Genomic DNA, 26174 nt, shown 5'->3' with positions numbered 1-26174 from the left:
CCGGGCTGCTGCTTAATACCAGTAATGTATTGGTAACACTGCTTAATATCCAGTAATGCTCTGACTCGCTTTGTTCTGCACTTAAACTTTAATTCCAGACAAGCAATTTGTTTWACATGTATATATAATTCTCAGAAATTACTACAGCCATGCAAAACGTAAAAAAAACCACCTTCTATGCAACAATTTGCATCAGTTCCTACAGGACTGAAGAGCTTTCAATAGGTCCATTTTTAATAAAGTAGTCAGCAGGAAAAGCAGTTTCTCTTGCAGGAGGGAAAACCCTGTTAATTGTAGCCGGCTCAGTTACTGGAAACATGGTATATTTAAAGCAGGTGGTAAGGTACAAGTGCATTACTTCTCCTGCAAGTATGACTGAACACGAAGAAAAAAAGGAATGCCTGTGCAGCTATTACTGCCTTCTAGGGTCACCTGGCTACTATTAATCAGTTGATTACAACACTTCTTTCCAGAGGACAGTGGACCCTATCCAACAAAAAAAAAAAAAACACCCCAAGAAAACACCAACCAGAAAGGGGTTATAGTCAGGAAGGAGCCCTCATTCTGTCTGCACTTGCCCTCTTGCTATTGCTAGGGCTTCAGCAGGACTGGGAGTKACAAGGGAGGAGGTGCAAAGGAGAAAGCTTCCTCTATTTCTGTATTCTTGAATTTACCTCTCTTTAGCATGACAGGTCCTACACTCAGGATTTCTGCAACTTCAACCATACATTCCTCAGCTGTCCTCCTTCCTGCCTCTTGCTATCATCAGGCAGAATTCAGTTGGRAAACACTTCCCAGTGAAGTCTCACTTCCCAGTTTCTTAAATGGAGAGCTAAACTACAGGAGACTTTTTTTTTTGTTTGTTTGGTTTGTTTTTATTTTAATGGAAGTAAACTGAAGCACAGTTTGTTGTGGGTTTTTGTTTGCTTTTTATTTTAGTGGAATAYTCTTAGCTTGCTCACCCTCAGACCTCACACTGATGACTTCAGGGTTTATCCTTGAATTAGRTGACTTTAAACATTCAGCAAAGCTGGTCCATTTCTTAGGGATGGAACTTTGAGAGGAAATAGAGCTGGTGGGAAAGAGATGATGTGAAGATTTTTTTCTCTCCCAATAATTACTTAGAACAATTAAACATGGTTCCTAAATGTAGATTAGGATCCATAAGCACTAAAAAATTGATAAAAGCAAAAAAAAAAAGAACTTTAAAAAATCCTCAAGGGTGTTTGCATCCCTCCCAGAGGAGAAGTGTACTCTTATTGTATCTGGGAAATACTAATCAAATCCCAGCTTAGGTCCTGTATCAGCAAAGAATACATAACAGGACACCTGTCACCCCCATGTCACCCCACCTCAGTTCTGCAATGGGCCACGTGTAGGTTTTGGATCTGTGTCTGTTATAAGGTTTTTCATACTGGACTTGAGCATAACATGTCTTGGGCTAAAATTTAAGTAGTAGGCATAGAAATTACCCTTTTGACTTTAGTACAGTAAATCCAAGAATAGGAAACCATGCCCTGATTTTTCTCCCTCTCCTCTGCTCCAGAATCAGCAGAAATATAGTCACTGTCTGGAAAAGAAGAGATCTTGTGTACAGCTATGAGGATTTGCACTAAAGCACCTACTTGTTTTCAATCAGTAAATTAATAAACCTTTACAATAATTTATCTAAAAGAGCAATGTTTTAGAAATGTTTCTGACATAACCCCCTAAATTACTGTCTTTTTCAATTTGGTAAGAAAAAAATATGTTTTGTAATTTTTCATTGTTTAATTTTACCTATGAATCAAATTTGTCATTAGCATAAGAAGTGTGTATGGCTTCGTTGTCTTCAATACAGTCACATCTCTTTAGGTTATCAGCTAATTTAGGAGCCTGAAGTTAGAAATCAAAAGCTAGGTGGGCACCTGACTGAAGCAATCTTGCTCTCAAATGCTGAACTTSTGCCACTCTCATTTATAGCAGGAAAGGGATTAGCACCTAACTGATAACAGATAATTCTTCTATTTAGGAATATRAATAACTTCAAAGTTGTGCCCCTTATTACAACAGCTACAAAACAGATAAAATTCTTTTCAAAATAGATAAAACTATTTCTTCTAGGCTGTTTAGATAACCTGTACACTTTCCTCTTCAGACTATGAATATCAGATTCAGAGATGAAGCCACTACAGTTCTTTGTAAAAAGAATCAAATATTGCAACCTCAAACTAATTCATAATCCACACCTCCTGAAAGGTTATGTTGATTTTGTTTTAAATAAGAAAGCATCTAAATGACCATGCTCGCATAAAAATTTTGGATTAAAGTTAATCAGAATTTGTCCCAAAGAAAATTTACAAGTCACTGATTTCATTCCGTGCAACTTAGTATAAAATATAAGTTGTGCTATGTCTTAATAATGTATCAAAATACACCCTATGAATCACTAGAAATACTGCTACATTTATACCTAATGCCAAGTATGACCAGAAGTAGATTTAGGGCCTTTTAGAATTCCAGGTATAAACAGGAGGAAGCCACTGCAAGATCAAAATTTTCTAATCTTTCCAGAATACAGCAAATTAATTATTTGCAAATCTTGGTTTTTTGTTTTGTCTCCCATTTTACAATGCAAATTCAAAAGTAAACCTCCTTGCCAAGAAAATMAATATTTAACATTTATACAGTGCTTCATCAAGTGAAATAAAGCATGTGTAAGCATGTCAGTCCTACAATCTGTGCTCTTTTAGGATAGTAAAAGATCCCAAGATTGTACCACTGATGTGATTCAATGGAATGACCTGATCCAATGCCAAAGACTAGCTACTCTTTTCCCTCTGCTATTTTYCCAAGCTACATATCTACTGACTTCTCTGGGACAAGGTGTGCTCCACACTCAGCACAGTGGAACCTCACTTACAGTAAGGAAATGAAATCACAAATGTTGACATTTGTGGAGCCACTTTGGTCTTACACCAGCACAGCTAAACTCAGAGCTGTCCTCCGTCTACAGAGAGCTCTGCCTCTGGTGCTGCAAGGAGTCCACAAACACCACATCCAGCTGCGTGTTTCCTRACATTTGTAGGTGCAGCCATGTTGAGCAAACAGAAAAGTTCCTGTAGGAACTCTTCTGTCTAAAGTGCATCCCACAAGGACAGGTACACTTCTACAAAACCTCAAAACAGAAAATAAGCAYTCACAAAGTCTTGAGGGGAGGGGAAAGAAACTTTCTACAAGGGACCTGGTGCTCTGCAAGAGCTTTTGCAAATATAAAAATCGAGGGGAACATGAAATCCTCAGTGGTGGCAGCTCTGGGTTAACTGTGACAAACAAGCAGAGGCAAACCCCAGCTTTACTTCCACAGCCACCCTGGGGAAAAGCCTGACTTTGCAACCCCACTTCTGCAAGGAGCCCCAYGGCAGGAAAGGGACCACTCACATGSGTCAGTGGAGAAGCTGGCCCTAGTGGAGTGCTGGTATGTTAGCACATCCTGTCTTTGTGGCCCCTGACATATCTCATTGGCTCCTCAACACAGAGGCTGCAGCTTCAGCAAACTAAAACTCTAAATCCAGCARCCAAAACCATAAATCCCCAATCTGCTTTAAAACCTAAATGGAAGCAAGGCTCCTAAAATGGGTCCTAGATTCAACCCCCAAGACATATAAAGAGAAGTTTAAGAAACAAATGAATAAAGGAAAAGGACGTTGCAGGCTGAAAAACACACTAAACACCTAGGGCCCTTAACATACCTGACAGGAAAATTTGCACATTTAAACCAGGTTAGGAGCGGTATCATCATGTATGACTCATCAGTCTTTTAGGGYTAAAGCTGGGAGTTGCATCCATCTGCAGAATGATAGTCCAGCTGCATTTCTAACTGCACCACAGGGTCTTGACCTAGCAGAACCAAGCCTCTTGCATCTATGGAAGTTAAGGAATAGGGGGCAACGACTAAGAGAGGAAGTGAATAAAGATACCTTTGTAAAAGGATTTACTGTTTAGCTTAATTTTAAACCAAAGACCTAAAATAAATATATATATATATATATATATTCAATATATATATATGTATATATAAACAAACAGACAAACAGACTTGTAACTTTCTATACAAATGTGCCACATATGACTGAATATGCAACAGGATGATTGTTAAACATAAATCTCCAAAAACTTGAAGAAAAYGGCTAGAATTCTACAAACTAGTTTTAATTAAAAGCATTTAATATCTCAGCAAGCAGCTGATAATTAGCTTTATTATTGTAATTTAATATGATACACTTCACAATCTCTGTGAATGACTCTACTTTAGAACSATTTTAATTCTATTTTTAATTTCCGCCTCATCACACAGCTCAATGTAAATAATAACTACCAAGGTGAAGGGTGGTCCTTTCTKAAAACTGAGAATAACAATAAGCACTTCAATGTCCTTCCATTTCTGTTAAAAAAAAAAAATACCTCCAGGTCTTTTAAAGGACTATATAAAGCAGAAAAAAAGGTTAAAACTAAATGGATCAATTTCTTTCCCTCTGCACTAATTCTGTATCCAGCATTTTCTACATAGTCTAGGGAGATGTTTAGTTTATTCTGTCATTTCCCTATTCCTATGTAGTGTAAATTCTGGTTAACTACACGAATTGACAATACAATTATGAGCATACAGTGAAATTTCAATGGAGAGCTCCTGTCTGCAAAATGAAGGAAGCACTGTAATTCAACACACAAGATTAAGAAAAGAACTCTGCTAACAGTGCAGATGTAAAACATTTAAATGTCTGGCACATGTAAAATTAATTTCTGTGTTAGAGAACAATTGTGAGGKTGTAAAAAAAGTTGTCTCAAAGATCCTACGTAATTCTCAGTTCTTTGGGAATTCTTTTTCAAATCACTGACATATGATAAAAAGTGCATCTTGTATCATGTATATGTTTTCCATATGTGCTCTTTGTAGCATTCTTTGTGCTTAAGCTATACTCATGTAACAATTCATAGCTAAAGGAGATAATAAAAAAAATCCATTCTTTTATTGACTTTGTGTGCAAATTACTGGACTTGATATAATTACAAATATAAAAAAGGTTTTTCCTTCAAGTTTTTGAATTGCAACCAGAGTCAGTATAAAWTGTTTCCACAATATGAAAAAATATGAAGGTAATTTTTCTAATTAARGGCCAGTTATACTAACTCATTAAACCCTGTCACCTTTTATTCACTAAAAATCAAGCAGAAAAGTAGAATAAATTCATGAGGAGAAAGAAAATGCACACACTTCCATCTTATAAATAAACTGACTATAAAAGGTGAGGGGTGTAAATTAAGGCACTCAATCTAAGTACACAGACATTCTCAAGTGGCCAAATAGAGCTCTTGGATGTTCTTCCAGAGCTGTCACTCAAGAAGAGGCAAACWGCAAATGAAAAACTGTACTTTTTGTATCTATTTATCTGATTTAAAAAGCGTAGGATGTCCTCATCACAATGTATCTAAATATGCAACAGAGAAAACATAAAAGCATCTCTTCATGTCAAGAATCGTTATTGCGAAGTATACCCTACAATATATCAGTAGTCAATTTATCCGAATTACAGAAGGTTTCAGTAACTCTGCTTCATGATCACAGAATTGCTTCCTAATTTCTCTTCAAACTGTTCAGGCTGTCATGGATTATTAAASGACATTACCAGCCTGAATAAGCATATTAGAGACCGGTGTGATTTTTTTTTCCCCTTAAATATACCCAAAAATAACTCCTAAAATTTAAGCAAATTAGCAAGTTCCTCCACACTATATATTTCAGTTAACTCACTCTGCTTTTGCAAATATTTCGGATCCAATCCACTACGGTCAATTCCAGCTTTATACTGCAATTGCTCTGCTGTTCTCAGTGAGTTAAAATAAGCAGAAAAATGAAGCAATTCAGCAGGGAATCAGATCTCTTCCTTACAGAGCAAGTTTCTCTTTCACTGAGAAAGCCAGAGCAAGTAGAATCAGAAGAAGAAATGTAAATCTTTCACATGAAATAAGCAAAATAAGCAAGAGAAGTGGACAGTTCCCATCGCTTAAAAAATATTATTATTTCAGTGTTACTGCTCATCCAAACAAGCAGTGTGAACGTCCTTTGGAAGCATTTTCACAGGCAGCATGAGTGTGACACGCAGCTCCCAAACCTGCACACTCCTATCCCCAAGAATTTGCAATGGTACAAATAAACCTAAGAACATGCCTATATCTTTTCAGGACTAGGACCTACTTTCACAGACACCACAGTGTTGGAAGTAACCTGCTTAGTGCAAAAACCCCTGCAATCTCTTCTTGTTCACCAGCTCAAAGCATGGAGGAAGCTATGTCCTGAAGGAGAAGGGTGAGGCAGAAGTTGTTGSGGTTTTAATAAAGATGCATTGCAACATACCTTAGGAGGCTACACATAATTCTGTTTAAACTTAGGGAGCAAACAAAACCCCTGTTGACTCCAAGTTGTAGTTAGGTTTATATATAGATTACAGACATAGGGACAAGAAGCTACAGTTGACCTCGGAAGCAGGGAGTTTCCCAGCTGAAGTCAGTCCACTTTGCTGGATAGCCACTGGGGAGAGAAAGCTCCTGCAGCTACTTTGGATGAGTGGAAGGTATTTAAAGCAGCCTCCTGTTTAGAAAATGCCATAAAGCTGACAAGACTGAGGCTATCTGCCATGCTTCAGATGGCATTCACACTCATCTCTAAACTCTCTTCCACTCCAACGTGGGGAGGGGGGAGCAAAAGTAATCTTTGGATTATAGAAAAAATACCAGTGAGGAATAGGTCTTCCCTCTTTTGACTCTTGCATTGAGTAGCAAGCACTCAAAAAGGCTCCCCAAAGAATCACAGTCCTAGAAAAAGATGATGAGAGTCCTTACTGTCCACTTCTCAACCAACACAATATATTCCCAGTATTCTTTCTTTCTGACTGATTTTATACTTGCTAGAAGAGTGGTGTTAGTCACTTGGGAGGGGAATTCTGGGGGAGCCAGCAGTGCATCCTGCCCTACTCTCATAAGAATGACAAGATTTTCCAAAGATCCCATTATTGCTACACTAAGTTCTACTATTTTACTATGGGGTTTTTTTTTTGGTCTAATTCTATTACTTTTAATAATAACAGAAAGTAATGACTGGTCAAAAYGTAATCAAGTGCATATGTGAATCTTGACCAAAAAGCAAAAAYTACTATAGACCCAGCTCTTCTTGCACATAAAACAGGAAAAAAAATCCCACAAGCCTTCAATAGAAGTTTTTCCTGACTAAGAGCCACACAATTAGGCTGTGATCCATGACTTTCGATATCCTCTGGACTTTTAAAGAGAACTTTGCCAAAAATGATCTGCCAGAACATTCATACAATTCATTATGCCCTTGTTTTCTGTTGCTGAAATACAGACTGGTCCCATTTCCTTGTTTTCTGCAAAATTGTGATAGAAAGGGGAAGAAGTACCTAAGCTCAAATAAAATATGTCTGGAAATGGTTTTGGCTTTATTTTGTAGTTATCCAAGTTTAATGATGAGAAAGAAATTTTGCATTGTTGTTAAAACTCTGTGGATTGCTTATCCAGTTACATTTCTGCATTGCTATGCAGTGGAAGTGGCAAGCAGACCAGGTTTTCGGTATTAAGGTCCACAAGGGAAAGGAAAACTGCTACAGTAATGCTGAGATGGAAACGACTGCATTTTTTAATGGTACGCTGCATGCAACACAAATGACAAAAGTATCATTCACGTTTATATAAGGAAACAAGCAACCAGATAATTCGGGAGGGAGGGAGTATTGGCAGTGTGGAGCTGAGGTGGAAAGTGAGAGGTGTAGAACAAACTTGTCTCTGTAAGGCAACTCATGATTATGTGACCTACTAAAAACACACCAAGTCACTTTGCTCACTTGTATTTAAGCAGCCACCCTGAGAAATACTCAACTGGGACAMAGGATGAACATATGATCAGTGCCTAAGCTTCTGCAGTTACTGACAGCATGAAGGGCAAARGGAAAAGAGTCCTCTGCCCTGTCTTCCCATCATTACACTGGCCCAGAGGCATTAGTGATCCCTCTTCAAATACWAGGGTCCATCACTCCTTCCTGACTGAATTATGACAGTTAGTGCAGTTTCACATTTTGCTTCTATGCTCCTGTCATTTCCCATGGAAGCCATACCCAGTAGGCAGAGGACTCTTGCAAGGATCAGTGCATTAGGTTTGAAATCCTGGATACTGGGGATGTTTAGCATTGGACTTCCATTGACTTTGTTAAGGTCAGTCTTCTCACTCAGTGGATAAACCTGATTTCTCCTGAGCTTTTTATTATAAATTTACGTTATAATTAAGGATAGAATTTCTAATTTTTTTTTAGAAACTTGCAGTATAACATATTCTGAGTTTCACCTATTTTACTAAAAAAAAAAAAAAGTAGCACTTGGATAGTCACCAATACATAGATTAGTGAGAAAATCTTTAAGGTTGGGAGAAAGTCTGAAGCCATAGAAACACAAACTACTTAAAGTCCAGAGCTCTGCAGAATTTCACATACTTCTCCCCTTAAGTTTTGCTATGGAGAGCTGTCATAAGGACATGCACTGTTTTAAGAGTTCTTGGTCTTCCACTTGGTGTGCACCTGGTTTCTCATGTCTACAGGCATYAGTTTTAAAGGTTTTGATAAAGGAGTAAGGCACAGAGCCATCGAAGTAAAACTTGGTAAAGCTTTGCAAATGACTGAGGGGGTGGAGGCATAAGGCAGTCTAAGTAGTACATCCTGTGTTTTATATTCCGTTTTTTGACCAACACTTATGAGTTAAAATCAAAGCAGAGTTTAYCAATATTAGAAAGAAGTTTCTGCACAGGAGCAATGAAACATTTTAGAAAAGAGACGTAAATATCAACTACTGTACCTACTGTTCTATTAACCTGTGAAGAGGCATACTGAGCATTTTCATGGCAACATGGACAAATCCATTCTCACTTTTTGGACTCACATTTTCCCTCAACAGAGAAGAGAACAAACAAGCAAAGTTACCTAAGTGCAAAAATTTTGTTTGGAAAATTCAGAAGCTAAAGGCATTGCATCCTTCATTTTTCAACTGCACTAAGGCTTAAATGCAATTCAGTAGCAGGGTGAGAGAGCAGTGCCACAAGCCACTCGGAACATGCCCGTGCTCAGCTGATTCTGATAAAGTATTTCCAAGTATTTGAGAGGAATTTTAGAACTAATTTTATAACTTTTAATAGCATGTCACAGTCCATGGTACTGCACTATGTGTGTGASTACTCATCAGAAATGAACAGAGTGTGTTCTTTAAAGGATTTGAACCTTACATCACATTACAACTCCATTTTAATTTTTWAAATTAAAATATTAAGGTCTAGAAAATGGGTTGTTAATGTGAATATAGAAAATATAATCATATATCTGGTTTGTTTAATTTGAGTGGGGTTTGGACATCTGGACAATAAACGCATATTGATGTAACCTTGGTAGCCTCCAGATATTGGAAGGAAAAATAAGTAGTCAAGAAACTCTAAATTCTAACTTCTGATCCCTGCACAAACCCTTTGAAAACACTTCTTGCACTTACAGGTGTAAGATTCAGTGAAAGGGGGAAAAAAAGAAATAAAAGAAAAAAGAAATAAAAGAAAAAAAAGAAAGAAAGAAAAAGTAAAAAGAAACAACATCATAATCCTCTATAACAATTTACATAGTTTAAGCCAGTGGCCATACCGGTCTAAAAATTCTTGCATCCCACAAAACATCACTTTTTTGAGATAATCTGCAATCATATACTACAAAATTTTCTGACACAGTATTATTCACTCTTAACACTTTTGAAAGCAGAATGCTTTGCATAATATCTGGCAGTGTTACCATACCTTCTAAACCAAGGTAGAAAAGTAATCCAAGAAGTAATCAGGTTTCTTGAAGCACAAAATTAAAAGTTTCCTTAGAACCAACTGCTGCAGTGGGAGCTCACTTCTTCACACACACGGTTWCTAACTACGTGCATCTTCTTTAACAACGACTACAGAGCAAAACCTTCACAGAAAAGGTAATTTCCCGGAGCAGGGTGAAAGAAACCCTCCAGCTGTGACAGGCTGCATAGTAAGGAGGAAAACTTCTGGTGCCACCGCTATTCGGAAGTCAGCAGCTTCTCCTCATACGCCGTTCCCCTCAAGCTCACTGGGGCTGCTAATTTTACAATTTCCTAATAGTTTTTACGACCTCCGTACCTGCCACCCCTCTGAAAACTACAGGCGCAAGCACTTGGAACGCGGGCTTTGAACCGAAGTGCTGTAGCTTACTCGAGGAGAACACAGACCAATCCGCATTTGAATCCATTAACGCCCTTTCTCGGCCAGTTCATGGCTACTCATCGCTGAAATTTTAAGGAAGCGCTCTAAAACGCCTGGATTACTCCCGAACTGTATGTGCGGCTCAGTGTTTTCAAATTGAAAAAAAAAAAAAAAAAAAAAAAAAAAAAAAAAACCAAAAAGAAAGAAAAGAAAGAAAAAAATAAAAAAGCGTGTGGGACGGGGAGAAGGGATGGAACTGGATGAGATGGGATGACCGGGCTCCATAGTCTCCCACTTAACGCGCCCAACAACTTCTCCGCGGCAGCATCGGCTCCKCGCGGCCCCTCGTCACCCGCGCACCGCAGCCGCCCTGGGCTGACCCCCCGCTCGCCCCGGGGGCTGGGGCTGGTGCCCGCCCGGGACCCCCCGCCCCGCGGTACCTGCTACGCCGGGGCCGGGGCGGGCGGCAGCTGTGGCGGCGCGGCTGGCGCCGCTCCATGTGCCGGTGCTGCCCCGCGGGCGGCGGCTCAGCGCCCGGTCCCTCCCCCGCCGCTCCCGCTCGCCCGCCCGCGCGGCCGCCGCCCGCTCCGCACCCGCGCACGCCCCCGCCGCTGCCGGTGCCTGGGACGGCGGCGGACGAGCGGGGACCCCTGCGGCAGAGGAGCTTATACCTGGCGAGGTACCTGTTACAGGGGCGCCCTGCCGGCTGAACGCAGCTGGAGGCGCGGGAGAGTGTCCGGGCTCCGAGCCGCCCCCCGGGCACTCCCGGGCCGGGCACATGTGGTGCCGGGACTCGGGTGTCCCTKCACGGCAAGCAGCGACCGGGAACAGCGATACGGCGGAGAGTCACAAGCCGTCAGAGTCACAGCCGACATACACCTGTAACGCTCCAGAGCTAAAGAGGCAGATCATCCTCCTTTACTTCAACCGAGTCTGTCGCATCCCGTGCAAAACAAGTCCCGCGCTTTTTATGCGCTTGAATTTAACCGCCGGACCAGAACTTAAGTAACTTACTCAAAATCCGTGGCGGAGACAGTCACTGAACAGACCTTGTGCTTCAGTCTGGAGGGCAGGGCAAACCTGGCGGAAATTACTCAYGCTTAAGAATTAAGCACATTTACACTCTTTGGAGGATCAGAATCTCATTTTTGCTGCGCTTCAGTTCCTCATCCTCAAGATGTGGATAACAAATACTTCCTTTCTCACATCCTATCTTTGTCGTTGCCCTCATATGACAAAAGTTAAGGCATAGCTGCAAGAATGTGAATAAGTTAAACATGTAAACATTGAAAAGATCAGGAGCTTAGAATGCAAGCTCTTTGAAAACAAAACTGTATTACTTACTAAAAGTTTGTACTATAGAACAAAATTAGGTCTCTGAAGGTAAGTTGGGCTTTTTTCAGAACAGAAATGGCAAGACTGTACTTGGGGATTTATTTCAGGCACTCCTTCCCTCAGAGAAGCTGTGCAGATGTGACTGCAGTGTGTTTCACAAGCTGGGATAGTATCTGGTTAGGCTTGAGATAAACCAGGTATACCTGGTTCTTCTCGATTTTTTGATTTTTCATGCTGCACCTTTGAAGAGATGCAGAACCCTCCTTTTATTATAACTTGTAAGTAGACTTTATGGATCTGATAGGGTCGAAACTCAGAGGCAAATTCTCCTCATATTTATTCCAGAAGAACCCCATATTTTCCAGCAGGTTTGCATACAGAGAATCAAGAGTATTTGATGAGTAGAACACCTGGCAGTCCCAGATAGTAAAAATAAAGAAAGAAATTTACAAAAGATCCACAAAAAAGGTGCCAGCATGTGCTTTGTGGTTGGTACCTTTCTCCAGCAAATCATAAAGAGCTCATCCTCAGCAGGACTGAGAATACAGGCAGGGAATGCTTCACCAGACACCTTCAAAAGCTGAAGCTGGTTAACTCAAGGGAACCCAGCAACTTTCCAGATAGTATTTGGCTATTCCAAAGTAAAAGGACTGACACTCCATTAAGGAATGGCTCTTTCAGGGTCKGCTCTCCTGTGCTCCAGCTGCCATGGAGCCCCTATGCTGCAGTGCACTAAGGGGGAACTGATTTGGCATACATTTTTAAAGACAGATTTTACACTGCACAAGCCMTGTCCCATTAAACATTTGATGAAARTTTTRAGGTCAAAATTGAACTGCTAGACATGTGTGAGCTGAGCCTGCTAATGTTAAAGCTTGTGAGATGTGATCTTCTGTAATTCACTGTGTTTAGGTTTGTTAACAGCTCGAAGGAGCTCTCTGTACTTAATAGGGGTTGTGAAAGACCCTTTTATGGCTGGCATCCTGGAGAATGACCAGCAGCGCAGCCATGGCAGCACTGAGCTCATGGTGCCAGGCTGCTCTCAGGTGCAGCAAGTTCCTTGCTGGGAGAGCGGCCCTGGTCAGTCTGAGGAGAGGTCCTCTGTCCCAGTGATGGCCCTCATGCCCAGAGCTGCTTCAAACACATCTGTTAAGGCATAGTTGAGGATACACACTTAGGCACTTGCCTGAGGAGCCAGATTCTACACCTCTTCTCTTGTGGTGTTTGCAGTGACATTAATGGGAATTTTGGATGAGCCAAAGTGGGTTGTAAAGGGAGAACAATATATAGCAACGAAAAAAAAAAAAGAAGAAAAGTGAGTGGTCTTAGAGCTCTGATTCACTGCCAGTTGAATCCCATGGCAGAATAAATCTGTTAAAGAGGCTTTTCCATTGCTATCAGATTTATTTTGAGAAGCATCTAACAAGGCTGCACAATGGATGGTTTCCTTCAGATTTACTCTTAAATACAGATAGTAATTGTTATTGCAAAATGTATTATGTTTCTACTGCTGTGTGTTACCATTTCCCATTTATTACTTTCCTACATCAGTCTTACCAATCKGAATCCTCAACATGGACAGCATATCACATTCATGCTGCTTCAGTCCATTACCAGGCATGTGCTGATAATTAAATACAAAAGTAAAACAGAAAATATTTGTAAATTGAGAATCAATTAAAAAGTGTTAAGCACAGAGTATGCATATTAGGTGCAACAGCTGTAGTGTGCCTTACAGGTGTTCCTCTTGGCTTTCCATCACAAAATTGATATTTTAGTTCTTATTCAGAGGGTTTACTTGTTGGTTCCTGAACTTGTTGGGTGAGAAGTTCTCATTCAGTTTTGAACTTGTTGGGTGAGAAGTTCTCATTCAGTTTGATTCTGATCAAGATGAGGATGGTGAAGGTTTATCAGAAGCATGGTCAATTTTCAGAGGCACGAATGGGTAATGGATGTTGTCTTCTACAGCCAGAAATCTCCCATGAACCTTGCTTTCTACTACAATGCTAAGTATGACTAGCTTTTCACAATCCTTATCATAGCTAGTTCCTTCACCCTGAGAAATCCCCCACAGGACTATTTTGCTCTCAGATGGCTCTTCATATTTTGGAGTGCCAAAAATGCTTAAGAAAATATCATGGACCTCACAGGAAACTGTTGATTGGCAGATATTTGAATATAACATAGGAAATACAGATCACTGCTCCAGTTCTATTTAATAGATCTTTGTTTAGAATCTTTGATCCATTAAACTGTAGTCTGAGATTTTTTAACAGTAGAAAAGAACTCTGTCACCTCTCTGCAAAGGTCTGATGCTTATACCTCAAAAGCATCTCGAAATTCCATGGTTTCCTCTCCTTACACATCATGGGAAATACCAGCTGTGTTACTGACATAAATRGAAAATATCAACACCAAAATCTTCTTTCTTTCCCATCAATCTGTTAATGTAATTTTCCTCTCTGCATTGCTGTGCTGACTCCTCAGCCACTGTTGCGACAATACTTGTTCACCTTTCTCCCAACTTACATTGCCTTCCCACTGTCTGTTACTTGATCTCTCCCATAACTGTAGTATCTCATTTATGAATAAACATTTCAGGCTTTTTTTCCCACATAATGTGTTTCACCAACTGACTTCTCTGAACTCAACTRAAAGTCCCTTGCTCTCTCCAGTCTGTATATTTTCATTAACTTCTACCATACTACTGTTTTAAGTCAGCTGCGTAAAATTTGAAAGCCCCCCTCATAAGGTTTTCTGTACCTCAGCCTCCCCACTCTTTCTTTCTGAGCTTCTTATTGAGAGGCTGTAGAAACTCAGTGTCTTATAGACACTAACACAACCATGAGATAAATAATTGCTGTAATAATGCAAGGAAATGTGGATGACAAGATCASCTATGTGAGATTTTAATCTGTATGTAGGTGACAGAAGGGAATAATTAACAGTTTGTCATCAGTGGTTTTCTTCAACTTCTTTCTTTTTAGGAATAGTGAATGCAGAGAGAGGGATTTTTATTTGTGGGGGTTTGCTTGTTGTTACCTTTTTAAGGTAGAAGAATGTTTTACAGTAAGGAAATGTAAAAGGCKGAATATGACTGCAGACACTTTTGGCATCAAGGAKAGGGGCATGTTGTATGACTGTTGAATGACTGATGTGTAGCCATGCAGTTGAATCACATTTGCTCTTCAGCCAGGAGAATCTCAAGTTTTCATGTATTTACAATTTTAGTGGAATCAAACATTCTGGTTATGGGTGTTCACATACACACATAAATGTGTATGTGAACATGCACAAAACAGTTGGGAAGGGGTATATAAGAGACGTCATCAGTCCCACACATTCTATCATATCACTGTTTGAAAARCATCCATTCTAAAACTTCTTGCTCAGAGTTACATCTTTACCAAAGCTAAGAACAGACTCAGGACAAATTCAGGAGCTCTCGCTCACATCCAACCTGTTGTGTCCTTCTTTTGCTGTTTGACATCTGGCATTTTCACTCAGATGGCTTTGGTAACTTGRAGAATCTGTTGGAGGAACAACTGGCCAGTGGGTCAGCTTACAGGACAAATATGGTTGAGATAGGAACCAGCCACACCATCACTCCATAGGGTAGACATACTGTAATTATTGCTGTTTAGGTTTAGCCAGTGCACAGATGTACTAGGTAATAGGTGTCACTATATCACAGGCTGTTGGTGTCTTCTCAGGCAGCAACAGATGAATTCTCAGATGAATTGCCCAGTCTGTTGAGCAAAATGAGGCATTTTTGAGCAGAGCATAATCAGTCTAGTCAAAGATTTGGTTACATACAGAAATACCTAGGTGTCAGGGGAGAAGAAAAGGACACAACTTCCTTCTACAACAGGAAAGTTCTGACTACAGAAGACTAAGACACTACTGTCACCACCAGCAGCTTCAACTAGGAGAAAACTAGAGTTATAGGAGCCACACGTGTTCCTTCAAAAACTATGCAGCAATTACTTGCATATGAAAACATGGCATGTAGGATTTAGTCTAATGTAATTGAAACCAAAATTCTGTCTCTCTGTTTTGAAATACTCTCTGTATCATCAATACTCTCTGTATCATCATTTTCATCTCTGGCCTATGAAAAAAATGTTGCTCCTTCAGCTATTTTAACTGAAAGGTTTAGTTGATGGTTCTTTTTTTTTTTTTTTGCAACTACCTTTACATGGAATATATATATAAGATGTAACTTCCATTCACATCTGGGGTCATCTACTGAAGTCCAATAGTTACTCTAGATTTCTAACAAAACTACTAAGAAGCAGAAAACACAGAGTTGTGTGTATTGAGCTGATGTACTGATCATGGAGGTTTGCTTTTACATTTTCTCTTTAAGTCTCTTGCCTATTTTTCAGATCACAAATCTCTAATGAAATCAGATTGCAAAGATTCAGAAGTATGTTACTCTCAGTTTTCAGGAAGAGTGAACTATTAGCTCTTCTAATATTTGAAGGATTGATACAACATCACTGCTCACAAAATCTTCAGTAACAAATTCTAATTTTTTAAGTTAATTTACTACTGATAAATAYGCAGTGAAGATCTCTGAACAATGATTCAACATTTACTTTTTTTTCTTTATGTGAATCATATATGGTCGTTTCTGAACTGTCCAAAAATGGCAAGAATATTCACAATCTAGTTAGTCTTGTCCTCGTTCTGTGACAGATTTGCTGTTACTAAATGTTTCTATTAATAAAGTTCAGTTCACCATTAYAAGTACACTTATTTGTCCCTAGAAAACAACACTGGTGTCTGTGAGATCTGCCATCTTCTACAGGCCCACCTTGCTCAGGAGACTGTTCCTCTGAGTAGTTAGTGATGAATTATGGCTTCCAACACTTGCTGCACCAATGTGAAGTATCCCAAGTCTAGAGAAACAAACCCATTTTCAGTAAGTTCATCTTCATGCCTTCCTATTCCAAGGTGTTTCAATATAGCTGAGAGCATACATCTCCTCTCTGGATTATTTTGTTTATAGTTAATGATGGCAAATATGTGGTCAGAGTGCCATTGTGATCTCTATCCCTTGTTCAAAACCTTTTGTGTTTAATAGCAGTTAAGAGCTTCTGCTAAGGAATTCAAGGGGAACTGTCTTCTGTAATTAACAACAATAAAGGAAGCTCTGGAGATCACTTCTGCATTCCAAGCAAGAGGTTTGGACAATGTTCAGTGTGCAGTTTTAAGTGAAMCATTCAGCCTCTTTGTACCACAGTTGCTTGGAGAAAATGGAATGTTAGCATTTCCTTATTTCACAAAGGTATCCAGAGAACACCATAAATATTTTGAAAATTTCAGAAAGTGTGGTAAAGGAATCCATTGTAAGGGCATGTCTGCAGGGCAGGCTGAACCTCTTCTGCCTTCACATTGAGCTGGCCAAATGACAAGACAGCTGTGAGCTTGTGATGGATCAACCTTGGCTGGCCACCWGGTGCCCACCCAGCCCATCTCTYRCTCCCCTTTCTCAGCAGGACAGGGGGAAAAAATACCATGAAAAAGTTCATGAGTCAAAGTAAGGACCCAGAGCTCATTCACTGACTACCATGATGGGGGAAACAGACTCAGCTTGGGGAAATTATTTTATTTTATTGCCAATTAACAACAGAAAAAGATAGAAAAAAATGAAAAAAAAACCCCAAACTAAAATCAACTTCCCTGCATTCCCTTCTTCCCAAGCTCAGCTTCTCTCCTGATGCTTCTGTGGCTTCCCCACTGTGTGGTGCAGGAGGATGAGGAATGAGGTTTGTCATCAGTTCCTTGCACTTCATTTTTGCTGCTCCTTTTTCATCCCACTGTTCCCCTGCTCCAGTGAGAAGTCCCTTTCATGGGAGGAACTTCATGAACTGCTCCAACATGGCTCCTTCCAATGGGCTGTGATCTTTCAGGCATGGACTATACCAGCTTTAGTTCCATATAAGTCACAGAAACTGCCAGAAAACCTGCTCCAGTGTGTGCTGCTCTCCCTGGACTGCATTTTATTTCCTGCCAGGAGYCTGCTTCAGCATGGACTCTCCGTGAGATGCAGATTCCTTCGGGGCACATTCATCTGCTGTGGCATAGGGTCCTCCATGATCTTCAGGATGGATGTGTGCTCCACTGAGATTCTCTGTGGGCTTCAAGTGCACAACCTGCTTCACCATGCTCTCATGGTCTTCTCCCTGGGCTCTAGGAGAGCACCTGGAGCATCTCCTCTTCCTTCTTTCCTGGTCTTGGTGTCTGCTCCCTCTCTCACGCTTGCTCACATCTGCAGCACAGCTTTCTTAAAGGCTTTTTCTTAAGATGGCCACCAGCAGTGCTGATGGCTTCAGCTCTGGCCGGCTGGAACTGGCTCTGTCTGACAAGGCACAGCTCACAGAAGGCATCCCTGCAGCTTCCCCTCCCTACCAAAGCCATGCCATGTAAACCCTGATGGTAGCTTGAAGATAGCAGCACAGCTGGCTGACTCCCAGGGTACAGCTGCTTACTCCAGTGGATACACAGCAGAGGTAGGGAACATTGTATCTCCTCCCTTCATCCGGGTGCAGGGATGCCTGCTTGGCAGATAAGCAGTTGTTTGTTTACACCTGGGCTTCCAAAAAGCTGTACTTCAGATTATTTTTGTTATTTGCATTACTGGAAAACGGGCAGATGCCACTCAGGGTCTAGGAGTACTCCATGTGTGGCAGTGTGCAAACAGTTTATGACCTATATTTAGTCAGACAACAGATAACAAACAGCTACACACAGCTCAGGGACCTCAAGGAAGTGGTGACATCCTATCAGGCAAATAAATAGGCTGGGGACTGAAGTGCAGCCTTACTGTAGTTGGCATAACATTTTGTATTATTTGTATAGCTTCTCTTATCCCACAGATAAAAACAGGTTCAAGGGCGCCATAGAACATACAGACACATCCTTCCCAGCCCTGCAAGAAGAAATTGATGGTTTGAAAAGAGAGTGAGCAAGCTGAGGAAAGTAGTCAGGGATACAAAACCCTTCCAACTGAAGTGCAGCATGTAAGTATTAGACTARCCCAAGTATGGAGAGCCTGGAACAGATAAAAACTCCCAAACCATGTGCTAAGGCAATGATGTTTCCAGCAATTTGAAGGGACATGAACAGGAGAGGACAGGTTTGTTCTTGACAAGACAATGTGAATTTAAACATGAATTTCAGCTACACGTGGGTTTAGGGCAAGTCATGCAGAAAGGATCCAGAACTTTGAAGACTGCTCCTTGGAGAAGGATATAATAAAGTCTGTTTGAAGGGAGAATCACCTTATTTACTCTGATGTGAAGCAACATGTATTATACATTGTTATTATGGTGTTGATTTTGACTAGAATACATACTAAGGGTGTAGCTGTCACAGCTTCTCTTTGTCCCATGCCTTCCCTTCTCTGGGTGTGTCCTTTATAGAGAGAGCCTCAAGGGAGTCAAGATGGAGATGGGTGATATAAGGGTGAAATTAGCCATAAAGAAAACATTTAAACAAAAATGATTAACCCAGTGTTAGAGCTATTATGGGCCAGAAAAGAAATGTCAGAGGAAAAAAATGTGTACCATGACTGCCCCATTACACTATAATTAGTTTATCTTTGTATAATTTATGCTTAGTTCTATGTCAATGAATTTCAGACAGAAGAAGCCCCTGCTCTGCAGCAARGCTAAAAGAGAGAGGAGCCCTGGATTGCACAGAATTTGTAAAGGTATTCTGGGAACTCAGATGAGTTACATCCTTGAACATTGAAAAGAAACAGCTCCTTTTTGTATAAGCTAATTTATAGCAAATTAATTATAAGCTAGTCACCTAAATATCTTCAAACATGGATGCTTAGATTTAGAATTTAACCTTGGTACAGGTAAACACTTTTAGAAGAAATTTGGAGTATTTCTCACTGCTTATATTTTATAATCAGTCTAGTGGCTCTTGATAAGCATCAGCTGAGTTTGATGAAAAGTATTATTTATCTCAAGGGAGGCAAACAATTATTCTTTTTTTCTGGTTCTCTAATTCCTTCTTCCCTTTAGAGACTAATATTTGACTAGAAAAATAATCATTAAGAGAGTTTATACTGTTAGATGGAAATCTAGCCCAGTTACCTGACTTAATGACACAAACATCCAGTAATATGTATATATTGATGCCTTGAAGTGAATACCAGGATGTTTTGTCCTGCAAGGTAAATATTGATCAACATGTACAGTGTATTTTTCCTTTGGATCAATATGCCTGTTTCTTCTTAAATCAATAAGTACTTATTCTTACATAGAGGAAAAGTTCGCMTCATAATTGGATAAAAGTGGGTATATAGCAAATGAAAACATTTTTCTTGTTTAGCTCCAACAGTTGTGGGGCTCTAAAAAAATGTCAGACTGAACATGTAAAATGCTGCATGAGGTTCAAAAAATACTATCACTCACATCTGCTGAGCCAGTATAAGAAACATCCACATRCATGACCCAGTTTTTTAGTCAAACAACAGTGGTGCTTGCTGAACTGAGCTGAAGCAGTCAATATGCCACATTAATTTCTCTGCTTTCTTGTTATTTTTAACTTATTGGAGTATTTTTCTGTCTGTATGTTTAAGCAACAGTTACCATTTTCCAGGGAATCCTGGGACCTTTTTGTGATCTTCAAGCTCTGCATCCTAACTATTGTTTGAAATTGATAGTTGCAATTGATAACCTGACTTTGAAATAAGAAAGGAGATGATAATTTGACCATTATTTCAGAACCACATCATTTTCAGAATCTGCAAAGTTTCATGTTTTTCCTCTTTATTAGAAATACATGTAGAAATCATTTTCTACAAAAGCTTTTTCTGACTGTTGTTCTTATGGATGCCACTACAGGTTAATATTAGTTTAAAAATAACAAAAATAAAATTCAAACTGTTCACTCCCAAATATAAATAAATTCCGCACTTCAGTAAGGCAAAAAGGCAAACTAACCAGCTATGAAAATGTTAGTCTGATCTACAGTAATTGAGATTTTTTCTTGTAGATCTCAGACTAAAAATGATAATATTTCCAGGAAAAAAAGGTTAAGGATGCTATTTATATAGACAAAACTGAACAAATTAACCCCCTCTAACTTTTTCAATGTCTTTCCTTCCATGAAAAATTCAGAACATGAAGAAATATCAGGAGCACTGCTATATTTGAAACACTTAAGAGTAGAAGGGCTTTCCAAAAATAAAGTAGCTTCAGATTATTAACTAATTAAGGCAGAGAAAGAAAAAAAAAATGTGAACATGCACACTTTTTAATTTATCTTATGAATAAATGCACAACTAAATAAAATAATAAAATTCTATTTGTACCCTCTAAAGAACTGTAGTTAGGGTTCTCATTTCTCTCCTAGTGCAGAAATAGTCAAGCAAAGTTAGAACCTGTCTGCTGAGCTTGGCTTTTGAGGAGGAACCTCTATTTTTSATCTCCAGTATTGCCAGGTAAAAAGATCTTCCAGTTCATCTGATATATTTATACCATACATATTGACATTTGTATTCCTCTGGTGAGTTGAGATCTCGGTGTATTTTAGGTAGTTTTAATTGACTGCTAGCTGGCAAATCAAGGTACTCTTGGTAGGACTAGTTTGCCACTAGGGTTGCTATTTTGGCCAGAATGGAATTTTCAGACTGCCTAGAGGAAGGCAAATTTATGGTGGCATGGGCTTCCAAACTTCAGTTAGACCATTTTGGAGGAAATAGTCTTCAAAAGTACTTTTTCCAGAGAATTGCTAAGTATAAYGCATATCTTCCAGCACTTGCCAACCCATTTTACACCCTGGATTTCTGTGTTCTGGGTGAGACTGCTCAGGACTAAGCAATCTATGAACCCAATCTCGCACTGACAAGGATGGTGGAGATCGAGTGGAAGGAAAGTTGGCTGCTGCTGCTGCAGTGTAGGAAGAGGAACCTACCCAGCAGCCCTGGGTAGGATGGGATGAGGAACCCATCGGGTAGACCCAAAGGTAAATCCAAAACACGGAGAGAATCATGCTTTCTTTACTCATTCTCAGCTTGGTCACCTCTGTGTACAGCTGTTTGCCYAAAGCACTGCAAGCTGTAAGTGCATAATAATGCTTGCATTGCACCCTTATATTAATAATTAAATAACAGATTTCTTCAATTTTACCTCACTGTGTAACTTCTGTTCCCAATTTRCAAAGGTGTAACAGTTGCAAATTGCCTTGGTGTGACCTCTATGCTCCCAATAGACCTCTTTGCTTYCTTCATGTCCTGCAACTTCCCTTCACCACTCCCACAGGCACAGGAATTTTGCAATTATTTTCCTCTAATTCTTCCAGTTTCCCCAGTAACTCCATCCACCAAATCTTCCCTCAATCTTCCTCACATCCATTCTTACTCCTTTCATTACTTGTGCTAATTCATCTCCCTTGTTCCCATGACAATTCTGCAGTAGGCTTTCCCATCCTTGACTTCCCCTGCTTGGCTAGTTACCTCCTACATTTCCCCTTCATATCTGAACACATTGAGTGTACTGTCTGCAAGCAGTGATAAGATTTCCTGTATTCCATTTCCACCCAAAGACTGTCTAATCTAGTTTTTGCACCTTTTACTCCACTGAAATTGGGAACAGCTGAACTTGGTCAGATCAGAGGACCATCTAACCTAATATTCTGTCTTACACAGTAGCCAAACCAGATGCCTATGAAGTATAATCAGTATGGGCAAGGATATAGTGATATTCTTCTTACCACTCCCAGCTGTTCTGGTCAAAATCTCTAATGATCACTTTACAGCCAATTTTCAGAGCCTGAAGCTCACTTATTCTTTTCCTTTTTGCCCTGTCAGCATTGTTTAACATTATCTGCTTTCTCTTGATGGCTTCAAAACCAGTGCTGACTTTAGGTTCTCTTCCTAGTTTCATTGTGATCTTTGGAAGTGCCTCTTGTTCTTTAACCWTTTTTTGGGCAGGCTTCTGTTATCTGGTCCTAAACTGCTTCATCCCACACTCTTCCTCCAAAATAAGATGATGCTGGGTGCTTTTCCAATTAAAATTGCAGCTGGCAATTCCATATTGACAGACTTTCAAAGCAAAAGTTTAGCCTTCTCTAACATGTCTTTGAGAATATTTCTTTAAGGCCAAGTTCAAAAGTGCCAAACCAGGTGTCATTTTTCTCCCTTGAGTTCTGACCATGATCTTCTTCTGAATCATAGTATACCAAATCAGCATCCTGCCTCTTTTCTCACATTGTCACCCAAAGCCCTCATCCTCAACTCGTAACTCATTTTTTTCACATGCAGATTATTTCAAACACTTGAAAACTATTTCCATACATCCAACAGTTGTAACAGCTAACTCTGGGTTCTCATGTGCTTACATCTTGATTACTGTAGTATTCTTTCTTCATGCATTTTTTTTTCATCATGACACACTATAGTCATGTTCATTCAGAATATGGATACAGGGATCATTATGTTTGCCTGCCCCTTCAACCAAAAGAAATCTTTTCCTAGACTCTTTCATGTGCAATTCATTCCATCACTTTAAAAAAAAATCTGTTTTTTGTTTGAGTCCTTTCTGACCTGTAATCTTTATTGCCTATCAAAATGTAAGTTCTGATGTTCAATGGGCCTTTGCAACTTACCTACACCACTCAACAAATTCTTTTTCAAACAAGAATCTTTCTCACCCATGCTGCTCCTCACTGAGAACAGCACCAAATCTACCATTTCCTTTGTTGTTTCAAAGTTCTTATTCTCTGGCCTTGTGGAAACCAGAATTAAGGTTTCTTAAAGTTAAAAACAACAGCCTTTTTTTAATAGGCACAGAAGGACAGAAATTTAGAGTTATAATGGGAAAGGCTGCATATGGAGTACAAGATGGTTGCTTGAAGAATAAACTGTAGGTGATTTTCAATCATRAGAAATCAGTGAATATGAATACGTTCAATACCAGTGTAGCCTTGGTAAAACATCAAGTACTTCCAACATTTATCAACATAGAGTCAGTATTTTKAAAGCCCTCACAGAACAGTGATGACAAATCCAACAAAAAAAMCATTGATTTTGCATTTTTTAAACTTCTAATATGTAAATTACCTTCCCAAGAAAGTGAAATACAAAACATTTTATATTAGTATGAAACCAGGTTACATGAACACCACTTCCCTTTCTTTTTTTTTAATTGGCAAGGGTGGTACTTTGTAGTCAGAAGAAGTCTAAAGGTTAAGAAAATCAAGAAGAATATGGATGGTGAACATTGCTTGGGACATAAGACAAGGCCTCCAGCTGCTTGTCCCAGCACTGCAAAAATCACTTCAATAGGATGAAAGAAGCCAACACTCTCTTGATTAACTGTGTGTGTGGAGTTTTGAAGGGGTTACTTTTCTTGAAGCACAAACACAAAACACAAGATAGAGGAAATCRTATCACTACCAGCATGAGCCTGTGGTTTGGAAAGATGAGCGGTTGGCTTCTGGCAGCTGCAAGGAATGATGGGGACTCAGATAGTGCCAGTCTGTCACACTCTCCATATGCTTTTTTGCAACACTTCCCCCCTGCCCTCTGCCCCATTTTTTAAAAATGCAGTAAGCATGCTGTCCAAGCAAAATGAATTACATAGGTGCTCCCTCATTCAGCTATCAAATCCTTCTCTCCCAATCTACTAAATAAAGAGAGAGACTTTCATTAAAAAAAAAAAAAAAAAAAAAGGTGAAATCGTTTTCATGCAAGCCCATACTAGAGAATCAGGAAGGTATTCATTTTATTTTGTGTATCTAGACAGTGATTTTAATGTTATGCAAATGGAGCAGGCAATTCCTAATCTATCCTGAAATGTATGTGTCAGAGCTCTTGTGTAGTGCAGGTTACTGATGATAAAAACAAGATGTGTTTTTATACAAGGAAGGCGCATGATTACCAGCTTTAGAATTTTTTCTTTCATTACAAATTTAAAATAGGACAAGCCAGTGCAATGGAAACTGAGGGGTACCACCACAGAAAACGCTAGTGTCTTTTCAGAGTCAAGTTTGACAAGCATTGTTTGCCTCTCTCCTTGAAACCAGARCAGCTAGAAATAGTAGCAGTCTCTTAGACTTTAAAACCGATTAACAAGAAAAGCTTCTATTAATCCTTAGTGCACCAGTGTTCCTCATTTTTCTCTCTTTTTTTCTTGCAAAGAGGAAACTTATCTTGTCTAAAGAACGACTCCAAACACTCAGTTGAATTGAGGTTGTTATGATAAGGCAATCTTCACATCAGGAGGCTTTTAGAGAGAGGAAGAAGAAGCTCAGACACATGCATGTTCCAAGCCTCAGACCCAACTGTCAAGGAAGCTGATGCACAAAAGGTCTTAAACTTATGTTTATGTTGCTTTTATATGCTTAGGTAACTTAGTAGAACAACCCAGGCTCTCAAATCAAGACTCATCTCCCATCCCAATCYGGCAGCCCCTCAGTTTATGTTTCCCCAGTGAAGTCAGCACCCTGCTTTTTTTCCCCGAGCCAGCAGTGAGAGACCAAGTACACACTGTGCATCCACAGAGACATTGCTCCTCTGCCTGAGCGAACTGAGATTTACTTGTGCACCTTGCTGGCTGAATCCTTGCAACTCCTGTGCACTCCTTGAAGCCAGGAAAAGCACTCAGCAAGAGGACCTGGCTTCAAGCCTCTTCCTCACTTGTTTAAAGCTTCCAGGATTTAATAGGGAGGACAGAGACACCATTACCCCAAATGGCCAATACCTCAGCAGTTCAATCAAAGGACAATGTTCTCTTATTCAAATACAGGCTTCTCTCCACAGRCAGATGGGGAACTTAAACTTAGATCTCCTAGAGCTGTAACAGGGACAATCAGATAAAAATGTGTGTGGGGAGAGCAGGAAGCAGGGTGAGAGGAGGAGTTTTTGCTGTGTTTTATCAGGAAAAAAAACCCAGACATTGTAGGTAAAACTAAACTATTAAAGTTGATTTCAGGGCTGTGACTATCAAATACTGTTTTGTGTTTACGAGCTGAAATGGATGACGACAAGGACCATAAGATAAGCCAAAATGAGCAGAGCTGAGTTGTTTCCCTCCTCATGCACTGACCACAGTGGATTTGGTTTTAAGAAGTTTAGCAACACTGTGCAAAATTGCCTGTGGCTTTTGCACTCAAGTGACATTGCAGATCTCTGCTAAAACTAAGGTKGATTGACCTCTAAGTCACTCTAGAAAGCTTCCAAAGGGCTCTGACAATATCAGAGACAATATGATGGTGATCTTCTTATTCCAGGGCATTAGGCAACACATCACAGAGACAATAATATTTATCATAAATGGCAGCAGTCTAGGGAACATCTCAACCACCATTTTAAATTCAACACTGAAATATCTTTATATTGGTGAGAACATCCAAAAAGGCCAAAGAAGCCCCAGGATCCAGATGTGGACACCAAAAATCATTTCTAACCACATAAAAAATGTGCATTCAGTTCCATCCTGCTTTGTCATGAGATGAAGTCCGAGAAAATACACAGAAATATCAATACAGACAAGGCTTCACTTGTAAGCAATGCCAGTCAAAG

The 26174-nt window shown here is 39.7% G+C and overlaps 1 protein-coding gene across 8 annotated transcripts in view; it reads right to left on the bottom strand.

Annotated features, from left to right (window-relative positions):
• Positions 1-11365, bottom strand: part of IKZF1 (IKAROS family zinc finger 1) — a 71034-nt gene extending 59669 nt beyond the window's left edge. For 6 of the 8 annotated variants that reach the window (XM_057371039.1, XM_057371043.1, XM_057371042.1 and 3 more), the window contains exon 1: positions 11306-11365. The gene's annotated coding sequence lies outside the window, so the exon portion shown is untranslated. Of the gene's footprint in view, positions 1-9871; positions 10127-10731; positions 10776-11305 lie in introns of those variants that run through there. The other 2 variants (XM_057371041.1, XM_057371040.1) reach the window with 2 other exon arrangements.
• Positions 11366-26174: the final 14809 nt, after the last annotated feature.

Source organism: Malurus melanocephalus, unplaced genomic scaffold, assembly GCF_030028575.1.
Source record: "Malurus melanocephalus ecotype Western Australia unplaced genomic scaffold, MMel_1.1 scaffold_139, whole genome shotgun sequence".
NCBI classification, from domain to species: Eukaryota; Metazoa; Chordata; class Aves; order Passeriformes; family Maluridae; genus Malurus; species Malurus melanocephalus.
This window is presented reverse-complemented; position numbering and strand designations above follow the sequence as displayed.